This window comes from Crinia signifera, chromosome 4 (genome assembly GCF_055691185.1).
Source record: "Crinia signifera chromosome 4, ASM5569118v1, whole genome shotgun sequence".
Lineage (NCBI taxonomy): Eukaryota > Metazoa > Chordata > Amphibia > Anura > Myobatrachidae > Crinia > Crinia signifera.
The window spans coordinates 293,312,372-293,329,299 of NC_139220.1; the positions used below are offsets into that span (position 1 = coordinate 293,312,372).

Below are 16,928 nucleotides of genomic sequence, written 5' to 3' on the forward strand. Positions count from 1 at the left end.
CTGCTTAATTTCTAAAATTGTCCAAACCTTGAAGTAAGGAAGCGACCTTTCAGCAGGAAAAAAAACACTAAATGCCGTGACCCGGATTCGAACCGGGGTTGCTGCGGCCACAACGCAGAGTACTAACCACTATACGATCAAATAAATCAAAGCATGTAAAGATAGCTTCACAAAAAGCATTAAAGACAAATTGTGCAAGGGCATTCAAAGAATCTGCTTAATTTCTACAATTGTCCAAACCTTTAAGTAAGAAAGCGACTTATGAGCAAGAAAAAAAACACTAAATGCCGTGACCCGGATTCGAACCGGGGTTGCTGCGGCCACAACGCAGAGTACTAACCACTATACGATCACGGCAACGAAGACGAGCCAGGTAGGAATCGAACATACAATCTTCTGATCCGTAGTCAGACGCGTTATCCGTTGCGACACTGGCCCAGGTGACATACGGTAAGTTTAGTGTCCTATCTGTTTTTGAATCTAGTTTTGGATTTTAGAGTTCTTTTTAGTATATACTGTACAGAATGAATTTGAAAGAGTTACCTATGCACTTGCTACAGGGCTAGTTTCCTGTTAACATTGCAAGACAATTTTCTTATTACTGCAAAAACATCTTTTCAGTGTGTGATGAACTTGCTAAGACAAAGCCTCAAGATTTTAATTTCCAGAATTTAGGAATCGATGTCAAATTTGAATTCTTTCAAAAGAATGTTTCACAGACAAATAAATCAAAGCATGTAAAGATAGCTTCACAAAAAGCATTAAAAACAAATTGTGCAAGGTTATTCAAAGAATCTGCTTAATTTCTACAATTGTCCAAACCTTTAAGTAAGAAAGCGACTTATGAGCAAGAAAAAAAACACTAAATGCCGTGACCCGGATTCGAACCGGGGTTGCTGCGGCCACAACGCAGAGTACTAACCACTATACGATCACGGCAATGAAGACGAGCCAGGTAGGAATCGAACCTACAATCTTCTGAACCGTAGTCAGACGCGTTATCCGTTGCGCCACTGGCCCAGGTGACATATGCTAAGTTTAGTGTCCTATCTGTTTTTGAACCTAGTTTTGGATTTTAGAGTTCTTTTAAGTATATACTGTACAGAATGAATTTGAAAGAGTTACCTATGCACTTGCTCCAGGGCTAGTTTCCTGTTAACATTGCAAGACAATTTTCTTATTACTGCAAAAACATCTTTTCAGTGTGTGATGAACTTGCTAAGACAAAGCCTCAAGATTTTAATTTCCAGAATTCAGTAATTGATGTCAAATTTGAATTCTTTCAAAAGAATGTTTCACAGACAAATAAATCAAAGCATGTAAAGATAGCTTCACAAAAAGCATTAAAGACAAATTGTGCAAGTGCATTCAAAGTATCTGCTTAATTTCTAAAATTGTCCAAACCTTGAAGTAAGGAAGCGACCTTTCAGCAGGAAAAAAAACACTAAATGCCGTGACCCGGATTCGAACCGGGGTTGCTGCGGCCACAACGCAGAGTACTAACCACTATACGATCAAATAAATCAAAGCATGTAAAGATAGCTTCACAAAAAGCATTAAAGACAAATTGTGCAAGGGCATTCAAAGAATCTGCTTAATTTCTACAATTGTCCAAACCTTTAAGTAAGAAAGCGACTTATGAGCAAGAAAAAAAACACTAAATGCCGTGACCCGGATTCGAACCGGGGTTGCTGCGGCCACAACGCAGAGTACTAACCACTATACGATCACGGCAACGAAGACGAGCCAGGTAGGAATCGAACCTACAATCTTCTGATCCGTAGTCAGACGCGTTATCCGTTGCGCCACTGGCCCAGGTGACATACGGTAAGTTTAGTGTCCTATCTGTTTTTGAACCTAGTTTTGGATTTTAGAGTTCTTTTAAGTATATACTGTACAGAATGAATTTGAAAGAGTTACCTATGCACTTGCTCCAGGGCTAGTTTCCTGTTAACATTGCAAGACAATTTTCTTATTACTGCAAAAACATCTTTTCAGTGTGTGATGAACTTGCTAAGACAAAGCCTCAAGATTTTAATTTCCAGAATTCAGTAATTGATGTCAAATTTGAATTCTTTCAAAAGAATGTTTCACAGACAAATAAATCAAAGCATGTAAAGATAGCTTCACAAAAAGCATTAAAGACAAATTGTGCAAGTGCATTCAAAGTATCTGCTTAATTTCTAAAATTGTCCAAACCTTGAAGTAAGGAAGCGACCTTTCAGCAGGAAAAAAAACACTAAATGCCGTGACCCGGATTCGAACCGGGGTTGCTGCGGCCACAACGCAGAGTACTAACCACTATACGATCAAATAAATCAAAGCATGTAAAGATAGCTTCACAAAAAGCATTAAAGACAAATTGTGCAAGGGCATTCAAAGAATCTGCTTAATTTCTACAATTGTCCAAACCTTTAAGTAAGAAAGCGACTTATGAGCAAGAAAAAAAACACTAAATGCCGTGACCCGGATTCGAACCGGGGTTGCTGCGGCCACAACGCAGAGTACTAACCACTATACGATCACGGCAACGAAGACGAGCCAGGTAGGAATCGAACCTACAATCTTCTGATCCGTAGTCAGACGCGTTATCCGTTGCGCCACTGGCCCAGGTGACATACGGTAAGTTTAGTGTCCTATCTGTTTTTGAATCTAGTTTTGGATTTTAGAGTTCTTTTTAGTATATACTGTACAGAATGAATTTGAAAGAGTTACCTATGCACTTGCTCCAGGGCTAGTTTCCTGTTAACATTGCAAGACAATTTTCTTATTACTGCAAAAACATCTTTTCAGTGTGTGATGAACTTGCTAAGCCTCAAGATTTTAATTTCCAGAATTCAGGAATCGATGTCAAATTTGAATTCTTTCAAAAGAATGTTTCAGAGACAAATAAATCAAAGCATGTAAAGATAGCTTCACAAAAAGCATTAAAGACAAATTGTGCAAGGGCATTCAAAGAATCTGCTTAATTTCTACAATTGTCCAAACCTTTAAGTAAGAAAGCGACTTATGAGCAAGAAAAAAAACACTAAATGCCGTGACCCGGATTCGAACCGGGGTTGCTGCGGCCACAACGCAGAGTACTAACCACTATACGATCACGGCAACGAAGACGAGCCAGGTAGGAATCGAACCTACAATCTTCTGATCCGTAGTCAGACGCGTTATCCGTTGCGCCACTGGCCCAGGTGACATACGGTAAGTTTAGTGTCCTATCTGTTTTTGAATCTAGTTTTGGATTTTAGAGTTCTTTTTAGTATATACTGTACAGAATGAATTTGAAAGAGTTACCTATGCACTTGCTCCAGGGCTAGTTTCCTGTTAACATTGCAAGACAATTTTCTTATTACTGCAAAAACATCTTTTCAGTGTGTGATGAACTTGCTAAGCCTCAAGATTTTAATTTCCAGAATTCAGGAATCGATGTCAAATTTGAATTCTTTCAAAAGAATGTTTCAGAGACAAATAAATCAAAGCATGTAAAGATAGCTTCACAAAAAGCATTAAAGACAAATTGTGCAAGGGCATTCAAAGAATCTGCTTAATTTCTACAATTGTCCAAACCTTTAAGTAAGAAAGCGACTTATGAGCAAGAAAAAAAACACTAAATGCCATGACCCAGATTCGAACCGGGGTTGCTGCGGCCACAACGCAGAGTACTAACCACTATACGATCACGGCAACGAAGACGAGCCAGGTAGGAATCGAACCTACAATCTTCTGATCCGTAGTCAGACGCGTTATCCGTTGCGCCACTGGCCCAGGTGACATACGGTAAGTTTAGTGTCCTATCTGTTTTTGAATCTAGTTTTGGATTTTAGAGTTCTTTTTAGTATATACTGTACAGAATGAATTTGAAAGAGTTACCTATGCACTTGCTCCAGGGCTAGTTTCCTGTTAACATTGCAAGACAATTTTCTTATTACTGCAAAAACATCTTTTCAGTGTGTGATGAACTTGCTAAGCCTCAAGATTTTAATTTCCAGAATTCAGGAATCGATGTCAAATTTGAATTCTTTCAAAAGAATGTTTCAGAGACAAATAAATCAAAGCATGTAAAGATAGCTTCACAAAAAGCATTAAAGACAAATTGTGCAAGGGCATTCAAAGAATCTGCTTAATTTCTACAATTGTCCAAACCTTTAAGTAAGAAAGCGACTTATGAGCAAGAAAAAAAACACTAAATGCCGTGACCCGGATTCGAACCGGGGTTGCTGCGGCCACAACGCAGAGTACTAACCACTATACGATCACGGCAACGAAGACGAGCCAGGTAGGAATCGAACATACAATCTTCTGATCCGTAGTCAGACGCGTTATCCGTTGCGCCACTGGCCCAGGTGACATACGGTAAGTTTAGTGTCCTATCTGTTTTTGAATCTAGTTTTGGATTTTAGAGTTCTTTTTAGTATATACTGTACAGAATGAATTTGAAAGAGTTACCTATGCACTTGCTCCAGGGCTAGTTTCCTGTTAACATTGCAAGACAATTTTCTTATTACTGCAAAAACATCTTTTCAGTGTGTGATGAACTTGCTAAGACAAAGCCTCAAGATTTTAATTTCCAGAATTCAGTAATTGATGTCAAATTTGAATTCTTTCAAAAGAATGTTTCACAGACAAATAAATCAAAGCATGTAAAGATAGCTTCACAAAAAGCATTAAAGACAAATTGTGCAAGTGCATTCAAAGTATCTGCTTAATTTCTAAAATTGTCCAAACCTTGAAGTAAGGAAGCGACCTTTCAGCAGGAAAAAAAACACTAAATGCCGTGACCCGGATTCGAACCGGGGTTGCTGCGGCCACAACGCAGAGTACTAACCACTATACGATCAAATAAATCAAAGCATGTAAAGATAGCTTCACAAAAAGCATTAAAGACAAATTGTGCAAGGGCATTCAAAGAATCTGCTTAATTTCTACAATTGTCCAAACCTTTAAGTAAGAAAGCGACTTATGAGCAAGAAAAAAAACACTAAATGCCGTGACCCGGATTCGAACCGGGGTTGCTGCGGCCACAACGCAGAGTACTAACCACTATACGATCACGGCAACGAAGACGAGCCAGGTAGGAATCGAACCTACAATCTTCTGATCCGTAGTCAGACGCGTTATCCGTTGCGCCACTGGCCCAGGTGACATACGGTAAGTTTAGTGTCCTATCTGTTTTTGAATCTAGTTTTGGATTTTAGAGTTCTTTTTAGTATATACTGTACAGAATGAATTTGAAAGAGTTACCTATGCACTTGCTCCAGGGCTAGTTTCCTGTTAACATTGCAAGACAATTTTCTTATTACTGCAAAAACATCTTTTCAGTGTGTGATGAACTTGCTAAGCCTCAAGATTTTAATTTCCAGAATTCAGGAATCGATGTCAAATTTGAATTCTTTCAAAAGAATGTTTCAGAGACAAATAAATCAAAGCATGTAAAGATAGCTTCACAAAAAGCATTAAAGACAAATTGTGCAAGGGCATTCAAAGAATCTGCTTAATTTCTACAATTGTCCAAACCTTTAAGTAAGAAAGCGACTTATGAGCAAGAAAAAAAACACTAAATGCCGTGACCCGGATTCGAACCGGGGTTGCTGCGGCCACAACGCAGAGTACTAACCACTATACGATCACGGCAACGAAGACGAGCCAGGTAGGAATCGAACCTACAATCTTCTGATCCGTAGTCAGACGCGTTATCCGTTGCGCCACTGGCCCAGGTGACATACGGTAAGTTTAGTGTCCTATCTGTTTTTGAATCTAGTTTTGGATTTTAGAGTTCTTTTTAGTATATACTGTACAGAATGAATTTGAAAGAGTTACCTATGCACTTGCTCCAGGGCTAGTTTCCTGTTAACATTGCAAGACAATTTTCTTATTACTGCAAAAACATCTTTTCAGTGTGTGATGAACTTGCTAAGCCTCAAGATTTTAATTTCCAGAATTCAGGAATCGATGTCAAATTTGAATTCTTTCAAAAGAATGTTTCAGAGACAAATAAATCAAAGCATGTAAAGATAGCTTCACAAAAAGCATTAAAGACAAATTGTGCAAGGGCATTCAAAGAATCTGCTTAATTTCTACAATTGTCCAAACCTTTAAGTAAGAAAGCGACTTATGAGCAAGAAAAAAAACACTAAATGCCATGACCCAGATTCGAACCGGGGTTGCTGCGGCCACAACGCAGAGTACTAACCACTATACGATCACGGCAACGAAGACGAGCCAGGTAGGAATCGAACCTACAATCTTCTGATCCGTAGTCAGACGCGTTATCCGTTGCGCCACTGGCCCAGGTGACATACGGTAAGTTTAGTGTCCTATCTGTTTTTGAATCTAGTTTTGGATTTTAGAGTTCTTTTTAGTATATACTGTACAGAATGAATTTGAAAGAGTTACCTATGCACTTGCTCCAGGGCTAGTTTCCTGTTAACATTGCAAGACAATTTTCTTATTACTGCAAAAACATCTTTTCAGTGTGTGATGAACTTGCTAAGCCTCAAGATTTTAATTTCCAGAATTCAGGAATCGATGTCAAATTTGAATTCTTTCAAAAGAATGTTTCAGAGACAAATAAATCAAAGCATGTAAAGATAGCTTCACAAAAAGCATTAAAGACAAATTGTGCAAGGGCATTCAAAGAATCTGCTTAATTTCTACAATTGTCCAAACCTTTAAGTAAGAAAGCGACTTATGAGCAAGAAAAAAAACACTAAATGCCGTGACCCGGATTCGAACCGGGGTTGCTGCGGCCACAACGCAGAGTACTAACCACTATACGATCACGGCAACGAAGACGAGCCAGGTAGGAATCGAACCTACAATCTTCTGATCCGTAGTCAGACGCGTTATCCGTTGCGCCACTGGCCCAGGTGACATACGGTAAGTTTAGTGTCCTATCTGTTTTTGAATCTAGTTTTGGATTTTAGAGTTCTTTTTAGTATATACTGTACAGAATGAATTTGAAAGAGTTACCTATGCACTTGCTCCAGGGCTAGTTTCCTGTTAACATTGCAAGACAATTTTCTTATTACTGCAAAAACATCTTTTCAGTGTGTGATGAACTTGCTAAGCCTCAAGATTTTAATTTCCAGAATTCAGGAATCGATGTCAAATTTGAATTCTTTCAAAAGAATGTTTCAGAGACAAATAAATCAAAGCATGTAAAGATAGCTTCACAAAAAGCATTAAAGACAAATTGTGCAAGGGCATTCAAAGAATCTGCTTAATTTCTACAATTGTCCAAACCTTTAAGTAAGAAAGCGACTTATGAGCAAGAAAAAAAACACTAAATGCCGTGACCCGGATTCGAACCGGGGTTGCTGCGGCCACAACGCAGAGTACTAACCACTATACGATCACGGCAACGAAGACGAGCCAGGTAGGAATCGAACCTACAATCTTCTGATCCGTAGTCAGACGCGTTATCCGTTGCGCCACTGGCCCAGGTGACATACGGTAAGTTTAGTGTCCTATCTGTTTTTGAATCTAGTTTTGGATTTTAGAGTTCTTTTTAGTATATACTGTACAGAATGAATTTGAAAGAGTTACCTATGCACTTGCTCCAGGGCTAGTTTCCTGTTAACATTGCAAGACAATTTTCTTATTACTGCAAAAACATCTTTTCAGTGTGTGATGAACTTGCTAAGCCTCAAGATTTTAATTTCCAGAATTCAGGAATCGATGTCAAATTTGAATTCTTTCAAAAGAATGTTTCAGAGACAAATAAATCAAAGCATGTAAAGATAGCTTCACAAAAAGCATTAAAGACAAATTGTGCAAGGGCATTCAAAGAATCTGCTTAATTTCTACAATTGTCCAAACCTTTAAGTAAGAAAGCGACTTATGAGCAAGAAAAAAAACACTAAATGCCATGACCCAGATTCGAACCGGGGTTGCTGCGGCCACAACGCAGAGTACTAACCACTATACGATCACGGCAACGAAGACGAGCCAGGTAGGAATCGAACCTACAATCTTCTGATCCGTAGTCAGACGCGTTATCCGTTGCGCCACTGGCCCAGGTGACATACGGTAAGTTTAGTGTCCTATCTGTTTTTGAATCTAGTTTTGGATTTTAGAGTTCTTTTTAGTATATACTGTACAGAATGAATTTGAAAGAGTTACCTATGCACTTGCTCCAGGGCTAGTTTCCTGTTAACATTGCAAGACAATTTTCTTATTACTGCAAAAACATCTTTTCAGTGTGTGATGAACTTGCTAAGCCTCAAGATTTTAATTTCCAGAATTCAGGAATCGATGTCAAATTTGAATTCTTTCAAAAGAATGTTTCAGAGACAAATAAATCAAAGCATGTAAAGATAGCTTCACAAAAAGCATTAAAGACAAATTGTGCAAGGGCATTCAAAGAATCTGCTTAATTTCTACAATTGTCCAAACCTTTAAGTAAGAAAGCGACTTATGAGCAAGAAAAAAAACACTAAATGCCGTGACCCGGATTCGAACCGGGGTTGCTGCGGCCACAACGCAGAGTACTAACCACTATACGATCACGGCAACGAAGACGAGCCAGGTAGGAATCGAACATACAATCTTCTGATCCGTAGTCAGACGCGTTATCCGTTGCGCCACTGGCCCAGGTGACATACGGTAAGTTTAGTGTCCTATCTGTTTTTGAATCTAGTTTTGGATTTTAGAGTTCTTTTTAGTATATACTGTACAGAATGAATTTGAAAGAGTTACCTATGCACTTGCTCCAGGGCTAGTTTCCTGTTAACATTGCAAGACAATTTTCTTATTACTGCAAAAACATCTTTTCAGTGTGTGATGAACTTGCTAAGACAAAGCCTCAAGATTTTAATTTCCAGAATTTAGGAATCGATGTCAAATTTGAATTCTTTCAAAAGAATGTTTCACAGACAAATAAATCAAAGCATGTAAAGATAGCTTCACAAAAAGCATTAAAAACAAATTGTGCAAGGTTATTCAAAGAATCTGCTTAATTTCTACAATTGTCCAAACCTTTAAGTAAGAAAGCGACTTATGAGCAAGAAAAAAAACACTAAATGCCGTGACCCGGATTCGAACCGGGGTTGCTGCGGCCACAACGCAGAGTACTAACCACTATACGATCACGGCAACGAAGACGAGCCAGGTAGGAATCAAACCTACAATCTTCTGACCCGTAGTCAGACGCGTTATCCGTTGCGCCACTGGCCCAGGTGACATACGCTAAGTTTAGTGTCCTATCTGTTTTTGAACCTAGTTTTGGATTTTAGAGTTCTTTTAAGTATATACTGTACAGAATGAATTTGAAATAGTTACCTATGCACTTGCTCCAGGACTAGTTTCCTGTTAACATTGCAAGACAATTTTCTTATTACTGCAAAAACATCTTTTCAGTGTGTGATGAACTTGCTAAGACAAAGCCTCAAGATTTTAATTTCCAGAATTCAGTAATTGATGTCAAATTTGAATTCTTTCAAAAGAATGTTTCACAGACAAATAAATCAAAGCATGTAAAGATAGCTTCACAAAAAGCATTAAAGACAAATTGTGCAAGTGCATTCAAAGAATCTGCTTAATTTCTAAAATTGTCCAAACCTTGAAGTAAGGAAGCAACCTTTCAGCAGGAAAAAAAACACTAAATGCCGTGACCCGGATTCGAACCGGGGTTGCTGCGGCCACAACGCAGAGTACTAACCACTATACGATCAAATAAATCAAAGCATGTAAAGATAGCTTCACAAAAAGCATTAAAGACAAATTGTGCAAGGTTATTCAAAGAATCTGCTTAATTTCTACAATTGTCCAAACCTTTAAGTAAGAAAGCGACTTATGAGCAAGAAAAAAAACACTAAATGCCGTGACCCGGATTCAAACCGGGGTTGCTGCGGCCACAACGCAGAGTACTAACCACTATACGATCACGGCAACGAAGACGAGCCAGGTAGGAATCGAACCTACAATCTTCTGATCCGTAGTCAGACGCGTTATCCGTTGCGCCACTGGCCCAGGTGACATACGGTAAGTTTAGTGTCCTATCTGTTTTTGAATCTAGTTTTGGATTTTAGAGTTCTTTTTAGTATATAGTTATACTGTACAGAATGAATTTGAAAGAGTTACCTATGCACTTGCTCCAGGGCTAGTTTCCTGTTAACATTGCAAGACAATTTTCTTATTACTGCAAAAACATCTTTTCAGTGTGTGATGAACTTGCTAAGCCTCAAGATTTTAATTTCCAGAATTCAGGAATCGATGTCAAATTTGAATTCTTTCAAAAGAATGTTTCAGAGACAAATAAATCAAAGCATGTAAAGATAGCTTCACAAAAAGCATTAAAGACAAATTGTGCAAGGGCATTCAAAGAATCTGCTTAATTTCTACAATTGTCCAAACCTTTAAGTAAGAAAGCGACTTATGAGCAAGAAAAAAAACACTAAATGCCGTGACCCGGATTCGAACCGGGGTTGCTGCGGCCACAACGCAGAGTACTAACCACTATACGATCACGGCAACGAAGACGAGCCAGGTAGGAATCGAACCTACAATCTTCTGATCCGTAGTAAGACGTGTTATCCGTTGCGCCACTGGCCCAGGGGACATATGGTAAGTTTAGTGTCCTATCTGTTTTTTAACCTAGTTTTGGATTTTAGAGTTCTTTTAAGTATATACTGTACAGAATGAATTTGAAAGAGTTACCTATGCACTTGCTCCAGGGCTAGTTTCCTGTTAACATTGCAAGACAATTTTCTTATTACTGCAAAAACATCTTTTCAGTGTGTGATGAACTTGCTAAGACAAAGCCTCAAGATTTTAATTTCCAGAATTCAGTAATTGATGTCAAATTTGAATTCTTTCAAAAGAATGTTTCACAGACAAATAAATCAAAGCATGTAAAGATAGCTTCACAAAAAGCATTAAAGACAAATTGTGCAAGTGCATTCAAAGAATCTGCTTAATTTCTAAAATTGTCCAAACCTTGAAGTAAGTAAGCGACCTTTCAGCAGGAAAAAAAACACTAAATGCCGTGACCCGGATTCGAACCGGGGTTGCTGCGGCCACAACGCAGAGTACTAACCACTATACGATCAAATAAATCAAAGCATGTAAAGATAGCTTCACAAAAAGCATTAAAGACAAATTGTGCAAGGGCATTCAAAGAATCTGCTTAATTTCTACAATTGTCCAAACATTTAAGTAATAAAGCAACTTATGAGCAAGAAAAAAAACACTAAATGCCGTGACCCGGATTCGAACCGGGGTTGCTGCGGCCACAACGCAGAGTACTAACCACTATACGATCACGGCAACGAAGACGAGCCAGGTAGGAATCGAACCTACAATCTTCTGATCCGTAGTCAGACGCGTTATCTGTTGCGCCACTGGCCCAAGTGACATACGGTAAGTTTAGTGTCCTATCTGTTTTTGAGCCCAGTTTTGGATTTTAGAGTTCTTTTAAGTATATACTGTACAGAATGAATTTGAAAGAGTTACCTATGCACTTGCTCCAGGGCTAGTTTCCTGTTAACATTGCAAGACAATTTTCTTATTACTGCAAAAACATCTTTTCAGTGTGTGATGTACTTGCTAAGACAAAGCCTCAAGATTTTAATTTTCAGAATTCAGGAATTGATGTCAAATTTGAATTCTTTCAAAAGAATGTTTCACAGACAAATAAATCAAAGCATGTAAAGATAGCTTCACAAAAAGCATTAAAGACAAATTGTGCAAGGGCATTCAAAGAATCTGCTTAATTTCTACAATTGTCCAAACCTTTAAGTAAGAAAGCGACTTATGAGCAAGAAAAATAACACTAAATGCCATGACACGGATTCGAACCGGGGTTGCTGCGGCCACAACGCAGAGTACTAACCACTATACGATCACGGCAACGAAAACGAGCCAGGTAGGAATCGAACCTACAATCTTCTGATCCGTAGTCAGACGCGTTATCTGTTGCGCCACTGGCCCAGGTGACATACGGTAACTTTAGTGTCCTATCTGTTTTTGAACCTAGTTTTGGATTTTAGAGTTCTTTTAAGTATATACTGTACAGAATGAATTTGAAAGAGTTACCTATGCACTTGCTCCAAGTCTAGTTTCCTGTTAACATTGCAAGACAATTTTCTTATTACTGCAAAAACATCTTTTCAGTGTGTGATGAACTTGCTAAGACAAAGCCTCAAGATTTTAATTTCCAGAATTCAGTAATTGATGTCAAATTTGAATTCTTTCAAAAGAATGTTTCACAGACAAATAAATCAAAGCATGTAAAGATAGCTTCACAAAAAGCATTAAAGACAAATTGTGCAAGTGCATTCAAAGAATCTGCTTAATTTCTAAAATTGTCTAAACCTTGAAGTGAGAAAGCGACTTTTGAGCAAGAAAAAAAAAACACTAAATGCCGTGACACGAATTCGAAACAGGGTTGTTGCGGCCACAACGCATAGTACTAACCACTATACAATCACGGCAACGAAGAAGATTCAGGTAGGAATTGAACCTACAATCTTCTGATCCGTAGTCAGACGCATTATCTGTTGCACCACTGGCCCAGGTGACCTACGGTAAGTTTAGTGTCCTATCTGTTTTTGAGCCCAGTTTTGGATTTTAGAGTTCTTTTAAGTATATACTGTACAGAATGAATTTGAAAGAGTTACCTATGCACTTGCTCCAGGGCTAGTTTCCTGTTAACATTGCAAGACAATTTTCTTATTACTGCAAAAACATCTTTTCAGTGTGTGATGAACTTGCTAAGACAAAGCCTCAAGATTTTAATTTCCAGAATTCAGGAATTGATGTCAAATTTGAATTCTTTCAAAAGAATGTTTCACAGACAAATAAATCAAAGCATGTAAAGATAGCTTCACAAAAAGCATTAAAGACAAATTGTGCAAGTGCATTCAAAGAATCTGCTTAATTTCTAAAATTGTCCAAACCTTGAAGTAAGAAAGCGACCTTTCAGCAGAAAAAAAAATACTAAATGCCGTGACCCGGATTCGAACCGTGGTTTCCTGTTAACATTGCAAGACAATATTCTTATTACTGCAAAAACATCTTTTCAGTGTGTGATGTACTTGCTAAGACAAAGCCTCAAGATTTTAATTTTCAGAATTCAGGAATTGATGTCAAATTTGAATTCTTTCAAAAGAATGTTTCACAGACAAATAAATCAAAGCATGTAAAGATAGCTTCACAAAAAGCATTAAAGACAAATTGTGCAAGGGCATTCAAAGAATCTGCTTAATTTCTACAATTGTCCAAACCTTTAAGTAAGAAAGCGACTTATGAGCAAGAAAAATAACACTAAATGCCATGACACGGATTCGAACCGGGGTTGCTGCGGCCACAACGCAGAGTACTAACCACTATACGATCACGGCAACGAAAACGAGCCAGGTAGGAATCGAACCTACAATCTTCTGATCCGTAGTCAGACGCGTTATCTGTTGCGCCACTGGCCCAGGTGACATACGGTAACTTTAGTGTCCTATCTGTTTTTGAACCTAGTTTTGGATTTTAGAGTTCTTTTAAGTATATACTGTACAGAATGAATTTGAAAGAGTTACCTATGCACTTGCTCCAAGTCTAGTTTCCTGTTAACATTGCAAGACAATTTTCTTATTACTGCAAAAACATCTTTTCAGTGTGTGATGAACTTGCTAAGACAAAGCCTCAAGATTTTAATTTCCAGAATTCAGTAATTGATGTCAAATTTGAATTCTTTCAAAAGAATGTTTCACAGACAAATAAATCAAAGCATGTAAAGATAGCTTCACAAAAAGCATTAAAGACAAATTGTGCAAGTGCATTCAAAGAATCTGCTTAATTTCTAAAATTGTCTAAACCTTGAAGTGAGAAAGCGACTTTTGAGCAAGAAAAAAAAAACACTAAATGCCGTGACACGAATTCGAAACAGGGTTGTTGCGGCCACAACGCATAGTACTAACCACTATACAATCACGGCAACGAAGAAGATTCAGGTAGGAATCGAACCTACAATCTTCTGATCCGTAGTCAGACGCATTATCTGTTGCACCACTGGCCCAGGTGACCTACGGTAAGTTTAGTGTCCTATCTGTTTTTGAGCCCAGTTTTGGATTTTAGAGTTCTTTTAAGTATATACTGTACAGAATGAATTTGAAAGAGTTACCTATGCACTTGCTCCAGGGCTAGTTTCCTGTTAACATTGCAAGACAATTTTCTTATTACTGCAAAAACATCTTTTCAGTGTGTGATGAACTTGCTAAGACAAAGCCTCAAGATTTTAATTTCCAGAATTCAGGAATTGATGTCAAATTTGAATTCTTTCAAAAGAATGTTTCACAGACAAATAAATCAAAGCATGTAAAGATAGCTTCACAAAAAGCATTAAAGACAAATTGTGCAAGTGCATTCAAAGAATCTGCTTAATTTCTAAAATTGTCCAAACCTTGAAGTAAGAAAGCGACCTTTCAGCAGAAAAAAAAATACTAAATGCCGTGACCCGGATTCGAACCGTGGTTTCCTGTTAACATTGCAAGACAATATTCTTATTACTGCAAAAACATCTTTTCAGTGTGTGATGTACTTGCTAAGACAAAGCCTCAAGATTTTAATTTTCAGAATTCAGGAATTGATGTCAAATTTGAATTCTTTCAAAAGAATGTTTCACAGACAAATAAATCAAAGCATGTAAAGATAGCTTCACAAAAAGCATTAAAGACAAATTGTGCAAGTGCATTCAAAGAATCTGCTTAATTTCTAAAATTGTCCAAACCTTGAAGTAAGAAAGCGACCTTTCAGCAGGAAAAAAAACACAAAATGCCGTGACCCGGATTCGAACCGGGGTTGCTGCGGCCACAACGCAGAGTACTAACCACTATACGATCACGGCAACGAAGACGAGCCAGGTAGGAATCGAACCTACAATCTTCTGATCCGTAGTCAGACGCGTTATCCGTTGCGCCACTGGCCCAGGTGACATACGGTAAGTTTAGTGTCCTATCTGTTTTTGAATCTAGTTTTGGATTTTAGAGTTCTTTTTAGTATATACTGTACAGAATGAATTTGAAAGAGTTACCTATGCACTTGCTCCAGGGCTAGTTTCCTGTTAACATTGCAAGACAATTTTCTTATTACTGCAAAAACATCTTTTCAGTGTGTGATGAACTTGCTAAGACAAAGCCTCAAGATTTTAATTTCCAGAATTCAGGAATAGATGTCAAATTTGAATTCTTTCAAAAGAATGTTTCACAGACAAATAAATCAAAGCATGTAAAGATAGCTTCACAAAAAGCATTAAAAACAAATTGTGCAAGGTTATTCAAAGAATCTGCTTAATTTCTACAATTGTCCAAACCTTTAAGTAAGAAAGCGACTTATGAGCAAGAAAAAAAACACTAAATGCCGTGACCCGGATTCGAACCGGGGTTGCTGCGGCCACAACGCAGAGTACTAACCACTATACGATCACGGCAACGAAGACGAGCCAGGTAGGAATCGAACCTACAATCTTCTGATCCGTAGTCAGACGCGTTATCCGTTGCGCCACTGGCCCAAGTGACATACGGTAAGTTTAGTGTCCTATCTGTTTTTGAACCTAGTTTTGGATTTTAGAGTTCTTTTTAGTATATAGTTATACTGTACAGAATGAATTTGAAAGAGTTACCTATGCACTTGCTCCAGGGCTAGTTTCCTGTTAACATTGCAAGACAATTTTCTTATTACTGCAAAAACATCTTTTCAGTGTGTGATGAACTTGCTAAGCCTCAAGATTTTAATTTCCAGAATTCAGGAATCGATGTCAAATTTGAATTCTTTCAAAAGAATGTTTCAGAGACAAATAAATCAAAGCATGTAAAGATAGCTTCACAAAAAGCATTAAAGACAAATTGTGCAAGGGCATTCAAAGAATCTGCTTAATTTCTACAATTGTCCAAACCTTTAAGTAAGAAAGCGACTTATGAGCAAGAAAAAAAACACTAAATGCCGTGACCCGGATTCGAACCGGGGTTGCTGCGGCCACAACGCAGAGTACTAACCACTATACGATCACGGCAACGAAGACGAGCCAGGTAGAAATTGAACCTACAATCTTCTGATCCGTAGTCAGACGCGTTATCCGTTGCGCCACTGGCCCAGGTGACATATGGTAAGTTTAGTGTCCTATCTGTTTTTGAATCTAGTTTTGTATTTTAGAGTTCTTTTTAGTATATACTGTACAGAATGAATTTGAAAGAGTTACCTATGCACTTGCTCCAGGGCTAGTTTCCTGTTAACATTGCAAGACAATTTTCTTATTACTGCAAAAACATCTTTTCAGTGTGTGATGAACTTGCTAAGACAAAGCCTCAAGATTTTAATTTCCAGAATTCAGTAATTGATGTCAAATTTGAATTCTTTCAAAAGAATGTTTCAAAGACAAATAAATCAAAGCATGTAAAGATAGCTTCACAAAAAGCATTAAAGACAAATTGTGCAAGGGCATTTAAAGAATCTGCTTAATTTCTACAATTGTCCAAACCTTTAAGTAAGAAAGCGACTTATGAGCAAGAAAAAAAACACTAAATGCCGTGACCCGGATTCGAACCGGGGTTGCTGCGGCCACAACACAGAGTACTAACCACTATACGATCACTGCAACAAAGACAAGCCAGGTAGGAATCGAACCTACAATCTTCTGATCCGTAGTCAGACGCGTTATCCGTTGCGCCACTGGCCCAGGTGACATACGGAAAGTTTAGTGTCCTATCTGTTTTTGAATCTAGTTTTGGATTTTAGAGTTCTTTTTAGTATATACTGTACAGAATGAATTTGAAAGAGTTACCTATGCACTTGCACTTCAGTAATTGATGTCAAATTTGAATTCTTTCAAAAGAATGTTTCAAAGACAAATAAATCAAAGCATGTAAAGATAGCTTCACAAAAAGCATTAAAGACAAATTGTGCAAGGGCATTCAAAGAATCTGCTTAATTTCTACAATTGTCCAAAC

The 16,928-nt window shown here is 38.0% G+C and overlaps 39 non-coding genes across 39 annotated transcripts; all 39 read right to left on the reverse strand.

The window, feature by feature from the left end:
* Positions 1–285: 285 nt before the first annotated feature.
* TRNAH-GUG (transfer RNA histidin (anticodon GUG)) lies at positions 286–357 on the reverse strand. The gene has a single exon. It is a non-coding gene; the product is annotated as a tRNA-His (tRNA).
* Positions 358–867: 510 nt separating this feature from the next.
* On the reverse strand, positions 868–939 carry TRNAH-GUG (transfer RNA histidin (anticodon GUG)). Its single transcript has one exon. It is a non-coding gene; the product is annotated as a tRNA-His (tRNA).
* Positions 940–947: 8 nt separating this feature from the next.
* Positions 948–1,020, reverse strand: TRNAR-ACG (transfer RNA arginine (anticodon ACG)). Its single transcript has one exon. It is a non-coding gene; the product is annotated as a tRNA-Arg (tRNA).
* Positions 1,021–1,662: 642 nt separating this feature from the next.
* On the reverse strand, positions 1,663–1,734 carry TRNAH-GUG (transfer RNA histidin (anticodon GUG)). The gene has a single exon. It is a non-coding gene; the product is annotated as a tRNA-His (tRNA).
* An 8-nt stretch (positions 1,735–1,742) lies between these two features.
* TRNAR-ACG (transfer RNA arginine (anticodon ACG)) lies at positions 1,743–1,815 on the reverse strand. Its single transcript has one exon. It is a non-coding gene; the product is annotated as a tRNA-Arg (tRNA).
* Positions 1,816–2,457: 642 nt separating this feature from the next.
* Positions 2,458–2,529, reverse strand: TRNAH-GUG (transfer RNA histidin (anticodon GUG)). The gene has a single exon. It is a non-coding gene; the product is annotated as a tRNA-His (tRNA).
* Positions 2,530–2,537: 8 nt separating this feature from the next.
* TRNAR-ACG (transfer RNA arginine (anticodon ACG)) lies at positions 2,538–2,610 on the reverse strand. Its single transcript has one exon. It is a non-coding gene; the product is annotated as a tRNA-Arg (tRNA).
* Positions 2,611–3,033: 423 nt separating this feature from the next.
* On the reverse strand, positions 3,034–3,105 carry TRNAH-GUG (transfer RNA histidin (anticodon GUG)). Its single transcript has one exon. It is a non-coding gene; the product is annotated as a tRNA-His (tRNA).
* An 8-nt stretch (positions 3,106–3,113) lies between these two features.
* TRNAR-ACG (transfer RNA arginine (anticodon ACG)) lies at positions 3,114–3,186 on the reverse strand. Its single transcript has one exon. It is a non-coding gene; the product is annotated as a tRNA-Arg (tRNA).
* Positions 3,187–3,689: 503 nt separating this feature from the next.
* TRNAR-ACG (transfer RNA arginine (anticodon ACG)) lies at positions 3,690–3,762 on the reverse strand. Its single transcript has one exon. It is a non-coding gene; the product is annotated as a tRNA-Arg (tRNA).
* A 423-nt stretch (positions 3,763–4,185) lies between these two features.
* On the reverse strand, positions 4,186–4,257 carry TRNAH-GUG (transfer RNA histidin (anticodon GUG)). The gene has a single exon. It is a non-coding gene; the product is annotated as a tRNA-His (tRNA).
* Positions 4,258–4,265: 8 nt separating this feature from the next.
* On the reverse strand, positions 4,266–4,338 carry TRNAR-ACG (transfer RNA arginine (anticodon ACG)). Its single transcript has one exon. It is a non-coding gene; the product is annotated as a tRNA-Arg (tRNA).
* Positions 4,339–4,980: 642 nt separating this feature from the next.
* Positions 4,981–5,052, reverse strand: TRNAH-GUG (transfer RNA histidin (anticodon GUG)). The gene has a single exon. It is a non-coding gene; the product is annotated as a tRNA-His (tRNA).
* An 8-nt stretch (positions 5,053–5,060) lies between these two features.
* TRNAR-ACG (transfer RNA arginine (anticodon ACG)) lies at positions 5,061–5,133 on the reverse strand. The gene has a single exon. It is a non-coding gene; the product is annotated as a tRNA-Arg (tRNA).
* A 423-nt stretch (positions 5,134–5,556) lies between these two features.
* On the reverse strand, positions 5,557–5,628 carry TRNAH-GUG (transfer RNA histidin (anticodon GUG)). Its single transcript has one exon. It is a non-coding gene; the product is annotated as a tRNA-His (tRNA).
* Positions 5,629–5,636: 8 nt separating this feature from the next.
* TRNAR-ACG (transfer RNA arginine (anticodon ACG)) lies at positions 5,637–5,709 on the reverse strand. The gene has a single exon. It is a non-coding gene; the product is annotated as a tRNA-Arg (tRNA).
* A 503-nt stretch (positions 5,710–6,212) lies between these two features.
* On the reverse strand, positions 6,213–6,285 carry TRNAR-ACG (transfer RNA arginine (anticodon ACG)). Its single transcript has one exon. It is a non-coding gene; the product is annotated as a tRNA-Arg (tRNA).
* Positions 6,286–6,708: 423 nt separating this feature from the next.
* TRNAH-GUG (transfer RNA histidin (anticodon GUG)) lies at positions 6,709–6,780 on the reverse strand. Its single transcript has one exon. It is a non-coding gene; the product is annotated as a tRNA-His (tRNA).
* An 8-nt stretch (positions 6,781–6,788) lies between these two features.
* Positions 6,789–6,861, reverse strand: TRNAR-ACG (transfer RNA arginine (anticodon ACG)). The gene has a single exon. It is a non-coding gene; the product is annotated as a tRNA-Arg (tRNA).
* Positions 6,862–7,284: 423 nt separating this feature from the next.
* Positions 7,285–7,356, reverse strand: TRNAH-GUG (transfer RNA histidin (anticodon GUG)). Its single transcript has one exon. It is a non-coding gene; the product is annotated as a tRNA-His (tRNA).
* An 8-nt stretch (positions 7,357–7,364) lies between these two features.
* On the reverse strand, positions 7,365–7,437 carry TRNAR-ACG (transfer RNA arginine (anticodon ACG)). The gene has a single exon. It is a non-coding gene; the product is annotated as a tRNA-Arg (tRNA).
* Positions 7,438–7,940: 503 nt separating this feature from the next.
* On the reverse strand, positions 7,941–8,013 carry TRNAR-ACG (transfer RNA arginine (anticodon ACG)). The gene has a single exon. It is a non-coding gene; the product is annotated as a tRNA-Arg (tRNA).
* A 423-nt stretch (positions 8,014–8,436) lies between these two features.
* Positions 8,437–8,508, reverse strand: TRNAH-GUG (transfer RNA histidin (anticodon GUG)). Its single transcript has one exon. It is a non-coding gene; the product is annotated as a tRNA-His (tRNA).
* An 8-nt stretch (positions 8,509–8,516) lies between these two features.
* Positions 8,517–8,589, reverse strand: TRNAR-ACG (transfer RNA arginine (anticodon ACG)). Its single transcript has one exon. It is a non-coding gene; the product is annotated as a tRNA-Arg (tRNA).
* A 429-nt stretch (positions 8,590–9,018) lies between these two features.
* TRNAH-GUG (transfer RNA histidin (anticodon GUG)) lies at positions 9,019–9,090 on the reverse strand. Its single transcript has one exon. It is a non-coding gene; the product is annotated as a tRNA-His (tRNA).
* Positions 9,091–9,813: 723 nt separating this feature from the next.
* Positions 9,814–9,885, reverse strand: TRNAH-GUG (transfer RNA histidin (anticodon GUG)). Its single transcript has one exon. It is a non-coding gene; the product is annotated as a tRNA-His (tRNA).
* An 8-nt stretch (positions 9,886–9,893) lies between these two features.
* Positions 9,894–9,966, reverse strand: TRNAR-ACG (transfer RNA arginine (anticodon ACG)). The gene has a single exon. It is a non-coding gene; the product is annotated as a tRNA-Arg (tRNA).
* A 429-nt stretch (positions 9,967–10,395) lies between these two features.
* TRNAH-GUG (transfer RNA histidin (anticodon GUG)) lies at positions 10,396–10,467 on the reverse strand. The gene has a single exon. It is a non-coding gene; the product is annotated as a tRNA-His (tRNA).
* A 723-nt stretch (positions 10,468–11,190) lies between these two features.
* Positions 11,191–11,262, reverse strand: TRNAH-GUG (transfer RNA histidin (anticodon GUG)). Its single transcript has one exon. It is a non-coding gene; the product is annotated as a tRNA-His (tRNA).
* An 8-nt stretch (positions 11,263–11,270) lies between these two features.
* On the reverse strand, positions 11,271–11,343 carry TRNAR-ACG (transfer RNA arginine (anticodon ACG)). Its single transcript has one exon. It is a non-coding gene; the product is annotated as a tRNA-Arg (tRNA).
* A 509-nt stretch (positions 11,344–11,852) lies between these two features.
* Positions 11,853–11,925, reverse strand: TRNAR-ACG (transfer RNA arginine (anticodon ACG)). Its single transcript has one exon. It is a non-coding gene; the product is annotated as a tRNA-Arg (tRNA).
* A 1,420-nt stretch (positions 11,926–13,345) lies between these two features.
* Positions 13,346–13,418, reverse strand: TRNAR-ACG (transfer RNA arginine (anticodon ACG)). Its single transcript has one exon. It is a non-coding gene; the product is annotated as a tRNA-Arg (tRNA).
* A 1,340-nt stretch (positions 13,419–14,758) lies between these two features.
* On the reverse strand, positions 14,759–14,830 carry TRNAH-GUG (transfer RNA histidin (anticodon GUG)). Its single transcript has one exon. It is a non-coding gene; the product is annotated as a tRNA-His (tRNA).
* Positions 14,831–14,838: 8 nt separating this feature from the next.
* TRNAR-ACG (transfer RNA arginine (anticodon ACG)) lies at positions 14,839–14,911 on the reverse strand. Its single transcript has one exon. It is a non-coding gene; the product is annotated as a tRNA-Arg (tRNA).
* A 429-nt stretch (positions 14,912–15,340) lies between these two features.
* TRNAH-GUG (transfer RNA histidin (anticodon GUG)) lies at positions 15,341–15,412 on the reverse strand. The gene has a single exon. It is a non-coding gene; the product is annotated as a tRNA-His (tRNA).
* An 8-nt stretch (positions 15,413–15,420) lies between these two features.
* TRNAR-ACG (transfer RNA arginine (anticodon ACG)) lies at positions 15,421–15,493 on the reverse strand. The gene has a single exon. It is a non-coding gene; the product is annotated as a tRNA-Arg (tRNA).
* Positions 15,494–15,922: 429 nt separating this feature from the next.
* On the reverse strand, positions 15,923–15,994 carry TRNAH-GUG (transfer RNA histidin (anticodon GUG)). The gene has a single exon. It is a non-coding gene; the product is annotated as a tRNA-His (tRNA).
* An 8-nt stretch (positions 15,995–16,002) lies between these two features.
* Positions 16,003–16,075, reverse strand: TRNAR-ACG (transfer RNA arginine (anticodon ACG)). The gene has a single exon. It is a non-coding gene; the product is annotated as a tRNA-Arg (tRNA).
* A 509-nt stretch (positions 16,076–16,584) lies between these two features.
* TRNAR-ACG (transfer RNA arginine (anticodon ACG)) lies at positions 16,585–16,657 on the reverse strand. The gene has a single exon. It is a non-coding gene; the product is annotated as a tRNA-Arg (tRNA).
* Between the last annotated feature and the right edge of the window lie 271 nt (positions 16,658–16,928).